Raw genomic sequence first — 20,496 nt, 5'->3', positions numbered from 1 at the left:
TTTTACTCCGAAATCCAGCTAGATGAACTGACGGGGATTTAACGTGAAACAAATCAAATGCTGGCGTACGCCGTGAAAACAGCTTTATCCAGAATCCTTCTTTGCCATTGTCCTGCCTTTTTGCTGTAATTTAATACACTGGTGGGAGGCGCGTTAGCTATAAAATATAATGACTGATTTCAGTCTCTGTGGGATTACAAAATTGCAACTTTTTAAACAAAGTCCTATATCAAACCTTTTGTAGGCAGCAATTGCGTCACGGTTTAATAGTTCGCTTCCAGTTTTATTGCTGAAAATTTCCAAGTACGTTTGATGCGGCCTGACGCCTGACGCAATATCTGTGGGTCGAATGAAGGCCTTGGCCTTGCCTTGAGTTCCGTTTTTCTCAATCAATGGTTCTGGCTTACTTGCTTAAATAAATATATTATAATTTATAAAAATAAAAAAATCTGATAATAATTAGAATGAAACGACATTTATTTGTAAATATGAGATAATTTCGGAATTGTTAGATAGGATCTAGAATCGAACTTGAATTACTACAATTTGGAGCTTGAATGCTGTAATACTGCGTTGGAAACACTAAATATTTGTTGGAAATTCCAAAATTAATAATTCGACCGATAATACGTTCCATCTGTCAATGCATTGCCTTAAGCCAGCCCAGAACCAATCAGGGGCGAGCTCAGATCGCGACGCATGCGCGTCCGTAGGCGTTGGGTCGATACCGCACGTGACGTCACAGTCGCTGACCAATGGCGCCGAACGTCGCACGTCAATCGATGTGAGCGTTTCCGTCGCCAGGTTTGTTTGTACTTGTGAACGCCATTGTTGTCTTATTAGTACCGCCTTTTTCACGGTCAATTAATTTTTAATCGTTTCACGTTTACATTTTTTTATTATTAGAATCCATCGTGTATCCTACATATTGTCTTAACTTGAGGCATAACAGATGCAAATTCATAATCTCACAGCTGACGCGACTTTAGCAGCGCGCCGCTGAGTTCTTATAATTATAAGCAATGGTCTTTAAGTTCACTTTTGATCGAATGAGTGGGCAGCAGAAGTGAGATGAATGTTTCTTTTCTTAACACAATTTGTCAAACAAAAGTCTTGTCCCTGTAATTAGAGGACAAAAGAATAAACTTACTTTTTTTGCACGTGACTTTTGGTAGTTCTTGTTTTTGTGCGATTAAAAAGTCCTGTAGCAATATCCTTTATGCTCTGTCAATTTCACAAAAGCATGCTACGCGTTTAGTGTCTAGAATCTGGCATAAAGTCTGACCAGCGAGTAGAAATCTCTTTCTGGCAACACTAAAAATCAGTTCGGCAAGCAGTAATATTAATCAAAATTGAATTGCGACAATTATTGTAATGCTAGGTTAGGTACGTTGTAGAACCTGTCCATGGTCCATATGGATCGCTAGCGCTACCACCATCTTAGCAGCCAATCCTGCCGCCAGGCAGAAGTGAATTTATTGACACATCCTTAACCCTTAAACTGCCACCAAGTAAGCGAACGAGCCATTTTACCCGAGGCGTTCATATAGCCACCCGAGCGGGTACGGCGAGGGTAGATAGAGACGTTGAGGGGAAAATGGTTTTAATACTCGAGCTTTACACTCTGCTTTTCACTTCGATTGAGAGGAAATTAAATAGCAACAGTGTAAAGAATTGTTCACTTACTAGGAACCTTTTATTTTTTATGCATTGCTATATGATTCTATTTTTTTAGTTTTATTGATTTATTTTGATTGATTTGTTTGATTTTTAGTTTTACATAAAGTAAAATCAATAAAAAGATATAAGAAACTTTTGTTTGTGCCTGTTGACACATGATTACCTTGGTCTTAGACGAAGATTTTACTTTATGCATTAGAGCATAAAAAGTAATTTTATGTCGTGTAGATCTAGCATAAATACCAACTTTACGAGCATAAGAAGTGAAAAAATATTTGTACCATAACGAAATAAATTGTTTTATATTTAGTAGTATCGTTAAAGCCCACTCTCTGCCACGCTTACGTGTAAGCTATTTTTACCACCAACTTAATGTGTTTGCAAAGTCTGATGGAAACGCTGAAGTATTGTATTACGCAATAATTTTTAAAAGCTGAATTCAAATTGTTCACTTTTATTTTTATCATGTTTTACATTGTTTGTATGTATTTACATTACCTTATGAATATTTTTTATCTTTTATCTATCTAACTGAGGAAACAGTGCCTATTAACTAATATCTCACGGTTTCCAACGCTATTCTTTGGGTTTGATATCAGTGGGTTTGATTATAAAATAACCGCACGAATGGGTACAATGTATGAATCATACGAAAAAGAGTAGGGAGAGGTGCCAAACATCTAACATCATACTCAATTTTGACTTCAATGTGAGATTTTCTTTGAAAATAAAAGCCATTTTTAGGGTTCCGGAGCCAAAATCGCAAAAGCGGAACCTGTCTGTCTGTCTCTGTCTGTCTCTGCCTGTCTTCTGTCTGTCTGTCTATGTCTGTCTCTGTCTGTATCTGTCTGTCTGTTTGTCTGTCTGTCCGTCCGTCCGTCCGTCCGTCCGCGGATTTGCTCAGAGACTGTCAATGCTAGAAAGCTGTAATTTTGCACGGATATACATATATGTAAACTATGCCGACAAAATAGTACAAAAAAAAAATTTATTGTACTTCCCATAGACGTAAAGTGGGGGTGATTTTTTTTCTCATCCAACCCTTAGTGTGGGGTATCGTTGGATAGGTCTTTTAAAACCATTAGGGGTTTGTTAAGATGATTTTTCGATTCATTGATTTTTGCGAAATATTCAACTTTAAAGTGCAAATTTTCATTAAAATTGAGCGTACCCCGCTCTAAAATCTTAACCGGTGGGTGAAAAAATTTGAAAAAATTCAGGATGGTAGTAAGTAGGTATATCTAACTTTCAAAGAAAACTATAACGGCTAAGTTTGCTTGAGAATTATTAGTAGTTTTACTCTTAAATAGCAGCCTAAGCTATAAAATATACCTAAACTTAGAAGATTCCGTATAAAATACGAAATCCTTAGAAAAATATTACTTAATTTTTCGTAATGGCTACGGAACCCTATTTTGGGGTGTGTCCGACACGCTCTTGGCCGGTTTTTCCAAATTAGCTCATGCTATGGCACCGTCCACCATGGATATCACGCACATGCTCTCGATGCATAAACAGGGTATGAACGCAGACGTCTACAGTGTATATTTTATGGCTGACCGATTTTTTATTTGGAAAACCCACTGCCCATGCCCATTTAAAGAGTACTCAGCGTTTGCTGATAGATATGACTAAGCATTAGTGATTTGATATATTGTAAATGCTAAATAACAGCTGACTAAATTGAAAAAAAAAAAAAACTAAAAGTGCGTAAATGTAGTAACCTATCATCATTACATCTTTTGCGTTACAGTGTCCATACTCTTATAAGTTTTGATATATCATCACATCAAGTGTTGATGTTTTAAAGATAAAGTTTTAGCTGGCCATTTAACAAATGGTTGTATTTCATGAAATGACCAGCCGAACACAATGAAGTAACCAATTCTAGGATCTGACCGCGAATTAACATAAGCAACTTGTGTGCTGTATGCATACATACGAGTACGTGTGTCTACATAGTAGAAATTGAGATGGTATCAGTCTTTTTGAGACTTCACGAGTCGGTTTACCTCTAAAGTTTACTTTGTGCAAAACCACAAAAATTTATTCTCAATTAAAATCCAAGATGCATTTGAAAGTAATTTTAAAGAGTACTTAAGTTGGTGAACGAGCGATTTGTCAAGGTCTTTGTCTTTGATTTGGCCGGTGTCCCTCAAGGCAAGGTCGATACCTTCGTTCCCGGGACAAATGACCTGTCAGGGTTGTCAGATGTCTGTGATGTCAGCGAAGTGGCTGATCGCGGTCACCCTGATCGAGGTATTTATTTATGCTTTAAATTAAAAGAGCAAGAGCCCGCGAGAGTCAGACCTTCGTTATTAATAAAAGTTGAAAGTTTCTTTGTGTTCTCTTTACAGGTAAGAACGATCCGACCATGAAGTTTGGATCATGGTAGCGTTGCCAGATAAAAAGTAGCAAATTTGTATCAAATTTAATCTAAAATTCGAAGTACAAAGCTTCGTTTAATAATTTTGATAGGGATAAAATAAAGATAAGATAGAATAAAGAAAAATAAATCACGTAGTTATTGCACTCAGCGCTCAGTACAGTTTCCATGTCAGACACTTTTAAACTATATTTGAAGAGACTTAAAAATAATATTAGTAAAGCTAAACGTAATAACTTGGTACCTAGTAGTAGGTACATAGATATGACGACAACGACCCTCGACTCTAACAAAAATTAGCGCTTTAAAATTTCATATTTTGCAAACTGATCCCTAAATTAAAAAAATGTTTAAGCTAAACTATAATGTTTTTGGAACAATTATCTAACGACAGCCCAAACTGTAGATTTAGACGAGAAACAAAAACCACCACGTGTAGGGAAGGAACCTTAAAAGTATATTTTTTGTCAGAATTTTATTTTACTCATTTTTCTTCGTAGTTAATATATGTACTCATGTAAAATTACAGCTTTTAGCAATATCAATATTTAAGCTAAGCCACGGACGGACATGACGAAACTTTAAAAGCAAGATAATCAAATAGTCGTTGCCATAAAAAGTCCAATGAATTTATTAATTAGGCACCGCAAAACCACGCTTACAGCTATATTTTCGTTACATTTCACTGCTAAGCAACATCCTAGTTACATAAACGTAATGGTACATTTCCATAATAAATTACAACCTACAATTGTGGGAGGATTAGTGTAATCCACTCGCGCTTAATTCTCTTCATTTGTGTGGTACAGTCGGTTGAATTAATTCTTGTCAGGTGTCGCTGCGAACACGCTGACAGCTTCTGTCATAAGGTGTTTAAAGGGTTTAGTATGACAGTTACCATTACGATTGTTTTCTAACTTGAGAACATCAACGGAAATGAATGACATCGAGGAGTTAGACGGAAGATAGAAAAAAATATAGGGCCATAAATGGTTAACATGTTTCTTTTTTTACCATAAAAAAAGCCGGACTTCAGCATTAACATTCAAGTTTCATATAAACTTGAACATATGTTTTTTTAACTGTATATAATAAATTTAAAATAAAAGTGCCTTCGGAAAAAACAAAAACAAAATGCGAATCGAATCACAGAGAATTTTCCATTCAGGAATCAAACGCTGAGCTGAATCACTATTTTTATCCTACGCACTTACATAAACACTGAAAATGGCCGTTCTGGGCTTTGTACGCAGAAGATTGATGGGGCTTTTGATATTTAATTCTTAAAATATATTGAATAAAACCGTATTTAGAAAAAAACTTAATACATTATAGACACGTTTCGGGTTTGTTCAAAAGCGTAAACTCGAAAGTAACAAGTTCCACAGTATTTCCATAATGGAGCGAGTTCGTCTTTGCTTCAACCTACGAAATGCGTGGGACAGGGTCGTGCCACTTATCATATAATGTAGCTATAGACATGTAATCGACTTAATGTCTATACATAGTTAAGATATCGAATTCCTTTCCTATTAGATAAAATCTGACCCCTTTACTAGGGGACTTTTCATGCTCATACTATTTTGTGGGAGCTTAATTGGGTCATTCTTACCAAGCAATTTAACTGCTATTCTTCGTTTCGTAATTATTGACGAAATTAAAACTAAAAATAGATACTTTGTCATCGGATAATCTGATCTCATCGTACGGTACATATTTCACATTCTGCAACGCTAGTAAAGCACATCAAAGTGCTCAATGTTTGAGCTGCTTGTAACATAAAAGCACAGCAGTTTGCGTGAATCTGCAAGTCAAATGCCGAGTTTATCTCCTTGTGATGTGAATGGCAGTTTGCAAGCTCGGGTGGCGGTAACTCTAGACTGGACCGTCTCAAGCGCGATATCAAATTGGTGCCGGCGCGAGGGAAAGAATCTCAAAGCTTTGCCATTCCACACTTTAGCTATAAGTATCTCTTTCCAACGTCACTAATTATAATCACAAAAAGCGTCGGCAGGGAGTAAATTAGTACGGAAACGCGTCTTGGTGGGATTATAGTGCGGCCTACACAAACATTGCAGTTATATTCGACGATTGTTGTAGACGTGCACCCACAGAGACTGGCGATGATTTTCATTCACCCTGACAACGCGCCACCGGATAAGCCAGTGCCAAACGCAAAGCGATGTTTGACGAAATCCACTTTGGTATTGAAGACGTAGGCTTCTGATAATAAGAATATTTAAGTACGACAATATGACGTGCGTCTGACTGCATGCCAAAAAAACTGTGATTACGTGCTACATCAATCAACAGAAAACCCACCCTTACGTGCCTTTTAAAGAAAGAAAGAAAAGTTTATTTTGGCTCCAAAAATGTACCACCTAAAACTAAGACTAGAACTAGCACCTAGCCTTTTACGAGTTAAGCCTTGATTGATAGAAATATTTCGGGGTATTTTTTCGATATTCTTCTTCTAATCTGGTAAAATAAAGTTAAAAATAACTTGAAATGTAGCAAAATATTAACAACCAAAATGGCTTGATCTGTCACAACACAATACGTTGTTGGTTCGAAACTGAGCTCGGACTGGCACTACTAAGTTTTTCGGAAGTTTTGGAATCCATCTTGCTCGCTAATCCTGCTGCTTCACGGCAAATTATATCACTTATATATATTAATTATTTCACCTGCAAATTATTATTCAAATGTTACACTGAGTTTCGCTCTCAGCGTTAATTCGTTCACAACTTCGCTACAGTATAAATGGTAGGTGTTGAAGTGATGTGTTAGTCGCGCCAGTCGGCTCGACAGAGTGATGAATGGCTGACATCAGTCCGCGAACTTGTACTTGATATTATTTATTTCATTTCATCTCGTATAGGATACGGGCTGAAATCTAGATTACGGGACGGTCTATTAAAAGGCTGGAAAGGTTAAACTTACTGCAGCACAATGCTGAGTCAGGTTCCTTTTCAACCTCCGACTTTCGATAAAATGTTTCTTTTAATTTTAAATTTTAAGTGATATTGAATAAAGTTATGTCTATGTCTAAAACCTAACCAACTTTGTCACTTCAAAGTTCAATATCTCAAAAACGGCTGAACCGATTTTGATAAAACATGTCTAAGAACCATCGCTAGAAAACCTGCTTTCAAATTAATAAAAAACCGCATTGAAATCGGTCCACCCGTTTAAGAGCTACGGTGCCACAGACACTCCCTTGTGTAGTTTGAAAAACCTGTACACCCCCTGTAGTCCTGGCCCTGGCCCTGGCCTGGCCCTGTAGGTAGTGATACTAATTCTTATGTATGGTAAAACAGGAGACGAAGAATGATATGATAAAACCATGTCAGAAACCCAATTTCCAAATTCCATTTGTATGTAACAAAAAGTCGTTTTTCTTTTGCGATATTACCTTAGTCTAAAATGATTTTACCACACAAAGAAATTTCACAAATTAAAATTTTATTTCACGGCCAAAATGCTAACTTTCCTTTTGTTAGTTTTACGTTAAAGAAAAAGCGAAATATTCTTAAAGGAGGGCAAGTCGACTTAGATTAAGAGTAATGCGTCTGACACATTATGAGCCGCGAATCTGGGACACATAAAACCTCGCTCGGTGTCGTTCTGTACCCATAGCGGGTGTAATAAGCCTGAGTAAGAAAGTTAACCAAAGAGACACACTACTTTCAGATTAAATTTTAAAAACCTGGCGTCATCTTCCGCAGTTTACGTCAAACATAGCTTGCGTCTACGAAATGCGTAGAACCGCTACGATTACGCGTAGCGTCTGCTACGCTAGATTTGCTGCGTTGGAATTAATGTTTACGTAATGCGATGTAACCTATTTAATCTCATCTTTATTACAGGTTTATTTTAGTACGTATACATGTAATATGTGTGTTATTTTATTGACTTATTGAGATGACGTGTTTGAATTACGAATGGAGCGGCATTGGCAGTCTGACCTTTGTCCCACGCTTTTCTATGCCAATGATGTATAGACGCTTGTTGAGTGCGGGCACCAATAGGACTGCATAGGGTGGAAGAAAGCGCGTGATTCTCAATTAAGTACTTACGACTAATGAATATAAAGGAGGCTATACGATTTAAGCCTGGTCAGTAATTGCACTTTATGTATGTACCGCATTTACCGACTTTTTATTGTAAAAACAAAACACGAAAGATTTTGATATTGAACAGGAAATTCTGCAGGCTTTTTGTCGTCATAAAGGCTATTGACCTTATGCTGTGATATTGCAATCTGGGATGACGGCGTGAAACATTAAATTGAATACTTAGTGTAACAACCTTTACCATGAATGACGCATTTTTTTTCCCAATAATAATGGACAAAGTTTAACATCGAAAAATCGTGGTCAATGAACTTTATCCAATTTACATTTCATTTAATTACTTGTTCCCCCATTGTTCGAGGCGTGGGTTTTAACGATTGAAATTAAACGAGAGGATGAATTTAAAGATTCGTGTTCCAACATTTTGTAAAGCACTGTCATTAGATATATTAGAGCAGCTTTCAAATTACGCTGATTCTTTTTTTTATTCGAAAGTTACCTTCAGTTTTCGAGATTTTTGAGTTTATAACGCAAAGTAGTATAAAAATACACTTTGCGTTTTGATCCTTTACACCCTTCCTTGATTGTAGGAAAACATCGTGAGGAACACCCAGCGAAGCAATTCAATGGTGTGTGTGAAGTTCCCAATCCGCACTGGGCCCGCGTGGGAACTACGTCCCAAGCCCTGTCATTGTAAGAGGAGAACTGTGCCCAGCAGTGGGACATATATAGACTAGGATGATGATGATGATCCTTCAGAAGACATTGTAGACTGACTTTATAATGCGAAAAATACGGTACCTATTACATATATGTGTCTATAATTATCATGTAACAAGCATATATCTCCCAGGCTTACGCTAGTACCACTTCGACATTAAATTCCACGGTAAAAAAAAAAATAAGCGCAGTATCTTTTCATGTCATATCGCATATGATCCCAATGAGGGCTATCGTTTTTTGTCTCACTAGATGGCGCACTGTTGCGTGAGGTTTTTAAGTATGGTTTTGAAAGTCTGTTATTACGGGCGTGAAAACAAAGTTTAGATTAAAATCATATTTAATGCACCTTAAAACCGTACCATATAAATATCGAGCATGTCACAGTGTTGCATAGTCCCTGTTTTGTTCGGAAAAAAGGGAGGACAAAGGTTTCCGAAAGACAAAACTGTCTCAAAACACAGACATTCATTGCCCCGGAACGCATATTTGCCATAATTAATTTCAGATATTGCAAAATATTCACAAAATTATTCTAATTATAAATAAACCCGCGTAGCTCACCCAAAAACTATGAGATTTGACATTTCGGAGACCTCACGCTACACTAGCGCCTCTAGCGGCGAAATCATTCGCGATAGCCCTCATTATCGCGGTTAGTCATAGCTAAACTGAGTAGTGTAGGGTAGTGACAGCGCAGCACCAACAAGAGCGAGTGACGCATCATGTCGCTGCATTTGCTGCACTAAAGGATACATCATCGGTTGACTGAATGACTAATCAAGTGCCTTTAACTCATATACCAGGGGGTATATCTCTGTTATATTAAGGTAATGTTTCGGTATCAAAAAGTATTTTCTAAAATAAAAACGTTTAAATTCTAAAAAATTACTGATACATACTTAATTATGGCGGAATATAAGGGGCTAGCAAGATCTGAGGTCGTATTTTCTAACGCGCGGATGCTTGTGATCATATTCACTATCTCTTTGTACCCTAATCTGATGCAGTTTGACAGAAAGATTTAGTGAAAGCAATTCCGATTTCGAGTTCGTTAGACAATATGGCCTCTGTCAAAATAGATAGTATGGCTTCTGTGAAATCATCTTGACTCGTTTACAGAATGCTGTGTAAAAGTAATAATTTCAGGGTAAATATTTGCGACTCTGTTTTGTTTTTTTTAATGATTGCAATTTAATCTGTCAGACACTGTGATAATAATAATCATACCTACCTATTTATCTACTTATATACTTCTAATAACATTGAGTTCAATTTTAGCTTCTCTGACCTTGATATTGGGCAACTTGAAGGTTAAGTAAACCGAACTTGAAAGGTTCAAATACACTTTATGATGCTTTCCTGTTTCCCTGAGATTGTTTTCTTGGCTATTGATGCCTCCGGTAGTTTGCTGTAAAAGTAGGGTAATGTTGTTCTTACCCATCCTTGGTTGTTGCCCTTGACTCAGATACTGTAACCTCAGGTGGCAGACACTAGGATTATCAATTCAAATGCATACTTTAAGATTGAAGCCACAGAGGGAAAAGCACTTTACAGATTTACAAACCTTCCTTTGTCGAGCTACGTGTATACATATGTACGGTTCAGTGTTAGGGAATAGGCGGCTTTTCAATATTGAATTTAGCGAAGCTTACTCAGTTATGTTATGATACTTTTCTTTTCGTTATAGGTACATAATATACTAATGTCATGATTTTTATCACGTTTCTAAAAACAATTATTTAGCTCCGGGGATATACTTGACACTAACAAAAATATGTAATTTAAAGTTTAATATTTACTTTTTTAATATTAACGTCACAAATTACAATGTTTAAATTTTTCCTAAATCACGCTTGATAGGTTTTGATTATTTTCTTACTTGCAGCTGTATTTGTCTTTTAGAGCTTGTCTTATTAAAAATGACGCATTACTCAACTAAATCTGTTCACTTAGGGGCTGTTTCACTATCCATTGATTAGCATCGGATTATGCAACAGGAACAGGGCAAAAAGCAATCCGAATGCCGCTTGCGTGCTCCGCTGCATTTGGGAATCTGCATACCAAGTACGCTTATAATCCTAGTCGAGAGGCTGTTTGCATGGCTTACTCCGTCATAAGTTATAGTGTTTAACTAAAACTAAGTAGTACGTTAAGTTAGTTAGTAGAATTATAAAAATAAAACACCTGTACCGTAGTAGTGGTTCGAAGTGTTTATGGCCAGCTTATGTCACCGAGGAAACTGTGATAAAATCTCGTAAAATTCTATACTAACGAGTGCGCCACCTTCAACAACTATATACTGTCAGCCTTCTTTCCATATGGTAATATTCGATATATCTTGAACTAAAATCGAAGGGCCACATGAGAAGTTCCTTTCCCTTTGACGTCGCGCCTCCACGCTGTGAACAAACAAGCCTGTCCGACACCCTTTGACGCAGTTGTCTCGACTGTCGTGTTAAATATTCAAATATTCATGACAGTCTCAAGATGTCTGCGCTGAGTCGACTAGGAGCTAAGAAAAATGAGTGAGCGGACGGTAACCAACATTTGATTCCGCATTAGTGTTGCAAATTACATTTCAATAGGGCCTATAAGATAAAGGTCTAGTCCATGGGGCGCCAGGCGTGTAATCGCTTATGAAAAATAATGTTGTTCGTTTTATGCATAGGATTGAGGAATCGGATTGAACTTTTATTATATCTTTAGGCCAGATAAGTCGAATGCCTAATAATAACAATGAGAGGTTCAGAAGTATAGGATGTATGCCTTTTAACACTGTTATAAACAATTTGCTGATCTTTGAAGTTAATTCATTTTTATAAACCAAACTCACAAAGTTAAAGATATGGAAAAAATGTTTCGACTCGGTCTTGTAAATAAAGAAAGTGAGCTCTTTTCGGTTACTTCGTGGTCCCGTGAGATCTAACTCTAACGTATCTAACTTTTAACATGTTTCTCGCAGCCTCCCTTGTGCTTAGTATGTCTGTTTGGACCATTTTGCAGCCTGCAAAACTGGAACAATTATCTCAAATGGGGTACCCAGCCGCGCTTGTTTCTAATTAAGCCGTAATTTGTACATTAAAAAGGACTTCTCGGCAATCATTGTGTTTTGAGTCGACATTGAAATAAACATAATATCGTTCGCTGCTTTGACGATATACTTTGTATTATTAAAAATGAAATGGCTTTTATGTAACTTTGCGACAAGAACCGATCATCATGTTTTTCTCTGCTTCTCTATTGTCTTTCGACGGAAATAGAAAATATTAATGGACGGACGAGTGGATACTGTGGGCATAAATAAAAATATATTATTCCGATTGCCTTATCGAAACAAGATGACTTTTTTTATAATACTATTTGGCAGAACGCTTGCATTTTAAAAGCTCAATTTAAAAGGCCAATACGTTAAGGAAATGAAATCTGATTTTATACCGACAGAAATATGTATACGAACTGGTCAGTATGACTTAGTGTAAGAAAAATAAAACTGTGGTCTTGCTTTCCAAAAGCATTAATCAGTTGAGTAGTAGGTAAACTCCGAAAGATAAACTAAATCGAAGCAGTTTCTAGTTTTAACCGCACCTCGGGACAAAAACTTTGTTGCAAACAATCAGTTTGTTCTAATTAGGTTCGGTTCGCTCGGTTATATGAAAGTGTACCTGTATCCCTCAAGGGGACTACCGTAAATCGTGCAAGACTACAATTGAAGTTCAGTATTGTCCGCGATTGGGAGTGCAAGAGTTGCTTTCATCCATCCATCCATCCCAGCCTATATACGTCCCTCTGCTGGGCACAGGCCTCCTCTCATAACAAGAGGGCTTTGGACATCTTAATTGTGCTATACTATAAGGCAACATCACTTTCCGGCCTTGGGTTCGAATCCACGACCCTGTTTGTGAGGTCATAAACCAAACGATTAAAGCTACCATGATTAAAATAAATAAATAATAATACATTTTAAACATAAAATGGTTTCAGTAAATAACCTTGGCATGCGCTGAGTGTGTGTGCCATATACCCAGTGCCATCCACGAAGACGCGTGATTTTGTCAAAATTAGACATTAATGACATTGTAATAAGAACCACGGCACGCGTCATCGTGAATGACTCTACCTATACAATTTATTATCTTTATTTTCCATTTTAAATGAAAAAAGAGTGATGGCGTTGTAAAGAAAAGCCTGGTTTTTTAAAGCTTTTTAGGGTTCCGTACTTTCAAAGAACTGAGGACGTGGTAGCCTATTGGTTGACATGTGGCCTCTCTAGGAGATGTTTGCACTATTGAGTTTTTCGGAATTCAAAACATCATGAGAAACCTGCATGTGCTTGCGAAGTTATTCAATGGTGTCTGTGAAGTTCCCAATCCGCACTGGACCCGCGATAATACATGCAATATTTCTTTATGCGTACCCTTCAAGACTCCATGGTGTATCTCTACCAATAATTTACATCGTCTCTTAGGTACTGGCGAAGTTGAAACAGGATGCATTTACCTATACTACGCTTAGTCCAGTCACTACCACTTGTACTGGTCTTGGTGAAAGTAGGTCCCAGTCAACTCTATAAAGCGGATCTATAGAGTTTATTATAAAATTCCATTGTTTCCCCGCTGCTCCGTTGGGATTGAGTGCCGCGTTTACCCCGAGTTCAATTTCATAGCAATATTTGCTGCGGGACCCTGCGGGAGGGCCGCCGAGTTGATATAAACTCGGAAAGTTCTCGTGTTGTACTCGTATTTGTCTATGTGACTTGGTTTGCTATTTGCTTTTAAACAATCATGCATCAAGGCTGTAGCTTTGTTTACCACCACTCGGATCGAATTCATACAATATTACTTTTTAATGCCTACAACTACTTGCAGTGCCTGGGCGGCAAAAAAGACAGGAGCATGAACGATTATATACGTTATTTTAATCCAAATTATTAAAAGCGTAAACAAAGACGCCATTGACCCGACCACATACATTTAGTGATGGAAAACCTAGAACCTCTAGAACCTATTGCAAAGTAGTTAATCTGTTCAGTAAATCGATTAATTTATTAATTGAAAAGTTTAAGTTCGATTTTAGCGGCATATTCATTTGATAGGAAGTTGATTAAAAATTGATAGACCACTTATTTGGCTGACCGTACAGTCATACACAACACAGGATTCTTGAGCCACTTGCCACTGTTTGTAATTTGACCGTGTAATGCTATTATGCTAATCGGGATTATTAATGCGAGTGCACCTCCGTTCCAGCTCTAGTAAAAATGCTTTCTTACGTCTGTCTAGTCTAGATGTAGTGTAGATGTGTGTATTTATTAATTTATGAGTAATTGGTTGTCTGGAAGAGATAACTTTTTAGTGATAAGACCGCCTATTGTCTACCAAATTTTTTTATTTTTGTAATGTCACTGTACTGCTTTTATTTATTTTAAAGAATATTTGTATTGTATTGTATTGTTTTGTGTGTCCACCGGGTTCCCGGCTGTTTTCTCTACGGGCCGCATTTCTCAACCAATTGTCATGAAATTTTGTGAGCAGGTTCGTTAATTATATAATGGTCTTTTTTTGATTCAGTTAATACAAATTTTCAAATTAGCGGAGCCTCAGGAGTTGAAACATACATGTCATATTTCGGCCATTTAAAAAAACTCGCGAGATCTGTACAGCTCACATAACTACTTGTGACAATACATACTTGTATTTATGCCGTCGATACTATTTAGTGTCTATATTCTCGGCTAAATTATCAACAGTGGAAACTTGCTTATTTAACACTAGCTGTTGCCCGCAACTCCGTCCGCGTAGTATTCGTTTATCGCTATTCCGCGGTAACTATTTAATTTTCCAGGATTAAAACTATCCTATATCCTTCCCCGGGAAGCAAAATATCTATATCTATTCCGAATTTCATCTAAATCGGTTTAGCGGTTTAGACGTGATTGAGTATCAAAAATCTTCATAAACTTTCACATTTATAATATTAGTAGGAAAGATTAGTAGGATACCCGTGGTGTCACTGTGTTAGACATTCGTCAGGCAGAGAAAAATAGCTTTTGGTGATAACATCTTTTTGTTTTTTTGATGGGAAGTGGGTCATTGTTGGATTTGTTCCAGTGAATAAGTAATATTTACGCTCATTGATCCATAATCGCAGTCGAATAGCGCGTGAGTATGATAACTACGTTCGGCGTGTTCGCGGTCAACTATCATAAAATTGAACCGAGGCCCGGCGGTATGTGCGTGCCGCGAATGTGTTAATAATAATTCATACAACAACCCACTAATGCTCAGTGGGCCTTTATTTGTTTCGTGGCATAATGATAAACTTTAGTAGATATGGGCATAAACTTGTAAACAATTTCAATTTGTGCATTTCCTGACAATAAAGGGAAAGTCCTTTCAATAACAGACTTCAGGAACAAAGCGACGTCCATCGACCCGTCGCTTTCCGCGATCTATTTCACTTAGTATCTTCAGCTACTATCTCAGTTTGTGGCGCGCCGACGATGTTCTTTATCTGAAGAGGCACGAGTTAAGCGTGCATTTTGGTTTGAAAAACATTCGGCGACCCCGACCCTCGACTACATGCACCTCGACTTACAGTTAGTTGTATTATTTTACTTTGATAATACAAACATTGAATAATCATACACAATAACGGTGCATGAGAGTATTTTAAAGATGCGGCGGGCGACCCCCCGACTCCCCGGGGGTCGCGACCCACAGATTGAAAAACACTGATCTAGGTGATCTTAGGAATGTACTATACTCGCAACAATTCACACGCAGCAGTAGCGAATATTCTGAGTGAATATAAATACATGTCTGACTGCCAAATCACACATTTGCTCTATCCTAAGAAGGGATTCAGCTTTCATTTAACGCCACGGGTATCTTCTCGCCGACAATATAGCCACAGTAAAAACACCGAAGGATTAATAGTGCTTTAAATATGTGCATAAATAATTGGATTAGATTAACCCGTTTACTAACACAGGATTATTCACTTGCATTTGCAACTGTTCTACTTACGTTGAAAACTGATGTCGTGGGTGGCCAAATCCTGCGTCTCCCCTCTAAATAGGCCTTGCGTGATGCGAGAGGTAGGTGATGTCAGACGAAGATTGAAAGCTGGCGTTAACCTCATTCACGCCACGTCTTGACGCTTTGCTGTGCCCCCATAATATTTTGTTTACTCCTCCCCGTTATATAATTTTATGAATGAAAATCCATGTTTTCGGAGAGTAATTTTGTGGAAAATGCGATTGAGTAATTTTAAGGGAGTTCGGTTCGGCTGAAATGTCTCGTGTAGCTCGTTAAATAATAACATGGGGTTATATTGGGCTGTGACATTTACGTCATCTATGCCATTGAAACTGATGGCTGTGGTGTAAAATTTCAGCTATGATCACTTTTAATAGTAAGTTACTTGTGATGATTAAGTGGGTAATTTACAAGCATTCTGTGCCTATATTACTAACCTACGTCAGTCTGGATGTAGACGGGTGATTCGTGGATACTATGTATTTTGGTTTCTACTTGATTCTCAGTATAACTTCGTAATTCGCCGCACGTGGCTTTAATCAAGCTATAGAATTTTGTGGATAGGTCGTATCATTTTGTCAAGTGTGTGACGTAATAACATCAAGAGACCACGAGCAGATTAAACTTTTACACAAGTCACAAAAAATGTTGCAGAGTTCGAAATAGTTTCGTGGGCTCAATATCGTATCGCGTAAATAAATAAAGGGCCCCAGTTCGAGCGGTGACCCAAAACGTGTTCTACTCGGGGCTCTTTCATAAACTTATTTTATTGACACGTAATGTTGTAACGCGCGCCCAAGTGGCAATATGCCTAACACGCATGTAACGTTTGCCAATGTACGTTCAAATCGATGAGTAATTGCCTATTAATATACAGCTTCTCGATATCTAAACTTATTCTTAGTTGCGTAAAAGGCTTCTATCAGGCTTCAAGTTTTCTCATTGACTTCTCGATTGAACATTGAACCTTTTTTAATGGTCTTGCTATTTGCCTTTTTGTACTAAAATTATTGACTGGAAATTAGTATCATCTCCAAAATGTAAGTCTAGAAGCCCTCGAGCGTCGTCTGCGTGGCGAGCATTCAGTTCGTTCAATCAATACGTAGCTTCTGCGTCATCGTTGAATTGCTTTGGACGGAACAAATGCGTATATCCACCAGTTCCTTGACCCACCGCGCTAATGACTCTTTTGACAAGAAAGTTGTGCAAGAAAATTACATTTGGTTGAGGTTCCATAACTTTACTTCCCAATTTCCCTTGTTAACATTTGTTGGTTGAGTATTCTTTACATAATTGAGAGCTTCGGTCGAGTCAAGTTAGAGGCGAGTTTGTCAAACATTCAAAGCATCGAGCGCCGACCAGATTGATCAGTCGAGTCCGCTGAAATCAAAGCGCACGTGCCTAGAATCTGGGTAACGAGTTCCATTCCAGTTGATTTCGATCGTTTCCAAATATGCATTAGGTATATTATTCATAATGTAATGACTTCTGGTATTAGCTATGGCAACAATATTTTTTTGCAATCGAGACAGTAGCTGAGGGTCTTTTGATAATATCTAAAAGGGACGTATAGTAACTTCCACAAATTGAAAACTAACTTTTGCTAATTAAGTATGTGGTCTTGCCACTTGAGTTGCTCCTACCCCTAAGCTGTTATCTTTTGTAAAGAAAACGATGCCTTGCATCGATTTATTTCCATTTTATTTTAAGAGAGACCCAATAAGTAAAATAAATCAAGTGAAAAAAAATTAATCTTTCGGTTTACATCCATTTATGTTGCTAGGCGATAACATGATAGTAACGAATTACGTCGTTTCGTTTCGTTTCTTTCCGATAAAGTAATTCTATCCGAGTAGAGTACGACTCATGAGAAAAGCAGGATTACAGACACTGCGACACATTCAAGCGCTTAGACGTTTTCGGAAAGCGCATCTCATCCGCAGAGATAACAATCTTTGTTATTAAATTAATTGTTATTTGATGATTGGTCTTGGAAGTGGTCAGGTTAGTGTGGATTTGTTAATGATATTTGCGTTAGTGGTTGCGCGTCGGGCGGATCGCGCAGCGGCGTTAGATCGAAGGCTTTGGTGTCGCGGGGGTGGGTCGCGCATGCGTCGCACCGGCCGCGCGCCGTCCCCGCCGGCGGCCGCAGTCGCACCGCGCAGCCTTCGCGACGCGCCATGTCGGCCGACGCTGCGACTTGACCGGAGCACAGCTCAACCATAACGGATTTAGTGTAAAGTGCGACAAGAATCGTCGCTTCAGACAGCAACCGCACGGAAACCCTGGTAAGTCCGTAGCGGTTCACCACGCATCTATACCACCACAGTGCAGTGCCCAAGATTGAAAGGCTTTCGATGTTCTTTCCCGAATCCGTGAAATAGGGGGCGCCAGTGCGCGCGGTGAGTCATCTCTGCGGCGACGAGTTTTCATGGCCGCCCCTTTCCGTCTCGTGTAGAGTCCCTGGAAGATGTGAGGATGGTGCAGTGGATGTTACGTAAGTGCGTGAGCAGTGCAGCAAGCGTGGTGCCGATGCTTTCGACCCAACGGGGCGCACTCGAGCGTAGGCAGTTACCGCACGCGAGGATTGCTTTCAGGAAAACATTCACCATTCTATACACGAATCTTGTGCTGGCAACTGTGAATTCCGTTCTTTTGTACAGTGCTGCGTCGTCATGAGGCCGGACGTTGATTTTGTGCGCGATATCAATGTAAGAAGAGGAAATTTCGTGATTTATAATGTTAGTTTGTGAAAGTGGTATTTAAAATACGTTTGTAGAGAAAATTGTGCTAGTGAAAAGTTTCATAAATATCTGCGTTGTTGTTTAACGTGGGTACTTTTTTATTATTCCTAAAATTTTAGAGATCGACTTACTGTTAAACTATTAAACTGTGTCAGTGCCGTTAGTAATAGTAGTAGCCGATTTCAAGTTTTAGTCAGTTTAGTTTGTTTTCAATTTCCAATCGAATCAGCTGGGCGATGCGCGCGCGCCGCCTGCGCACCGGAGCGTGACTCTTGTAACCAATTAATCTGGTACTTGACCTGGTGCGATTACATTACAGTTATCGTTGAAAATGATATACTGAACATAACTGTTACTCACGAATGCAACGCCATGCAATAACCAACCGCGGCCGCGGCAGAGGTGAAGATGAATCATTCATTACATTTTTTGCGAAACATAACGGTAAATTCAACCAAGTTGCCATCTTTGCCTCTCTATTATGTATCATTTAGACTCTAAATTTTAGAGCATGCTCGGTACAGCGGTAGGTACTTTATAAAATTAAAATTACTAAATAGTCATTAATTTAATTTATGTATTTAACGAAGATTATTACATATTGGAATTTAGTTTTTTTTATGGAAAAAGTTTTTATGCGATACATTCAAGTTTCAAGGTTGTAAAAATAAAATCGTCGGAATAGATAAAAGAAATGGAATTGATAAAGATAATGAGCATTCGCTTCTTTGAGTAATTACAAACAATAGTTACATATTTAAAACAATTCGTCGTTGTATTCGTTGTTATAAATCAGTGGTGGGCAAACTTTCTTGATAAAAATTGGTAGATATTTTAGAGGAGGGCCAGAATTAAACTAAAAGTTATTTTGTTTTGATTTTTTTAATCACCTCACTTTTACTCTCTACTACACGGTTAGTCTAGCTGACTCCTTTACCCGTGCATTATTCTATTTAATATTAAGTACAGGGCGATCAAAATAATATTATCTATCGCGGGCCATATGGATACTATTAATTTCGATGGTACGTCGGCGGGCCGGTTTAAATTCATTGGCGAGCCGGAGTTGGCCCGCGGGCCGTACTTTGCCCATCACTGTTCTAAATAATGCAAAGTGAAAGCATACGTGCTAAGGTCTCAATCGAGAAACGTGAGCGACCAAATTACAATTGTGCTGTGTACGTTATTATAAGTACCGCTACTATTTCTAATGCTAAAAAAAAGACGTCAACTAAAGCCGACCTTGCCACAAATTACACACTGGGGAATGGTATTAACGAAACCCTGTCGTTACAAAACTTGAACAAATTGTTGCTTCTGATTTCGTTGCCTAGAGAATCTTATTACACTGAGGTGGCAAGCCATGGTACTTGCCCACAGTAGTCCTTTCGCAACGTCTGAATGTATTTTAATGTCACCATTAGCTATGTTGGCATTCTAGCGCAATGGTGGCGTGTTAGTACAGTCACCAGCATTAATATCTGCCACAGCGGAGCGTGCAAAAATATCTGACATGTCCTTCCGGCCCTACAAATAGACTCGTATCAGATATTTCTGCACGCTTGTTGTGTCAGATATTGGTGCTGGTGACTGTACCAACGAGAAAGATAAATGATGCCTAGAGAACATTCCATGTACAAGATTTAAATGCAAGATTTAATTCTCAAAAAGCAAAATTTAGACTAAGACCAACTAACATGTCTTTCCTTAGGTAGGTAGATATGTTTTTTCATTATATTTTTTTGTCGTCGTCGTCAAGAAGGTTAATAAGGTGATATTAAATATACATGCATAAAGTTGCTAATATTTTTATTAGGAATCGGTACCCCGGTGGCGGTGCCCTATTCTTT

The 20,496-nt window shown here is 38.1% G+C and overlaps 1 protein-coding gene across 13 annotated transcripts in view; it reads left to right on the top strand.

The window, feature by feature from the left end:
• The window catches only part of unc-104 (kinesin family member unc-104), a 100,680-nt gene that overhangs the window by 24,655 nt on the left and 55,529 nt on the right, over nt 1–20,496 (top strand). For 2 of the 13 annotated variants that reach the window (XM_074106069.1, XM_074106070.1), the window contains exon 1: nt 18,040–18,190. The exons of 8 other annotated variants lie outside the window; for them this stretch is intronic. The gene's annotated coding sequence lies outside the window, so the exon portion shown is untranslated. Of the gene's footprint in view, nt 1–18,038; nt 18,191–18,540; nt 18,614–18,662; nt 18,733–20,496 lie in introns of those variants that run through there. 3 more of the 13 variants (XM_074106059.1, XM_074106061.1, XM_074106060.1) reach the window with 3 other exon arrangements.

Source organism: Choristoneura fumiferana, chromosome 23, assembly GCF_025370935.1.
Source record: "Choristoneura fumiferana chromosome 23, NRCan_CFum_1, whole genome shotgun sequence".
NCBI classification, from domain to species: Eukaryota; Metazoa; Arthropoda; class Insecta; order Lepidoptera; family Tortricidae; genus Choristoneura; species Choristoneura fumiferana.
The sequence above is the reverse complement of the archived record's forward strand: the minus strand, read 5'-3'. Positions and strand labels throughout refer to the sequence as shown.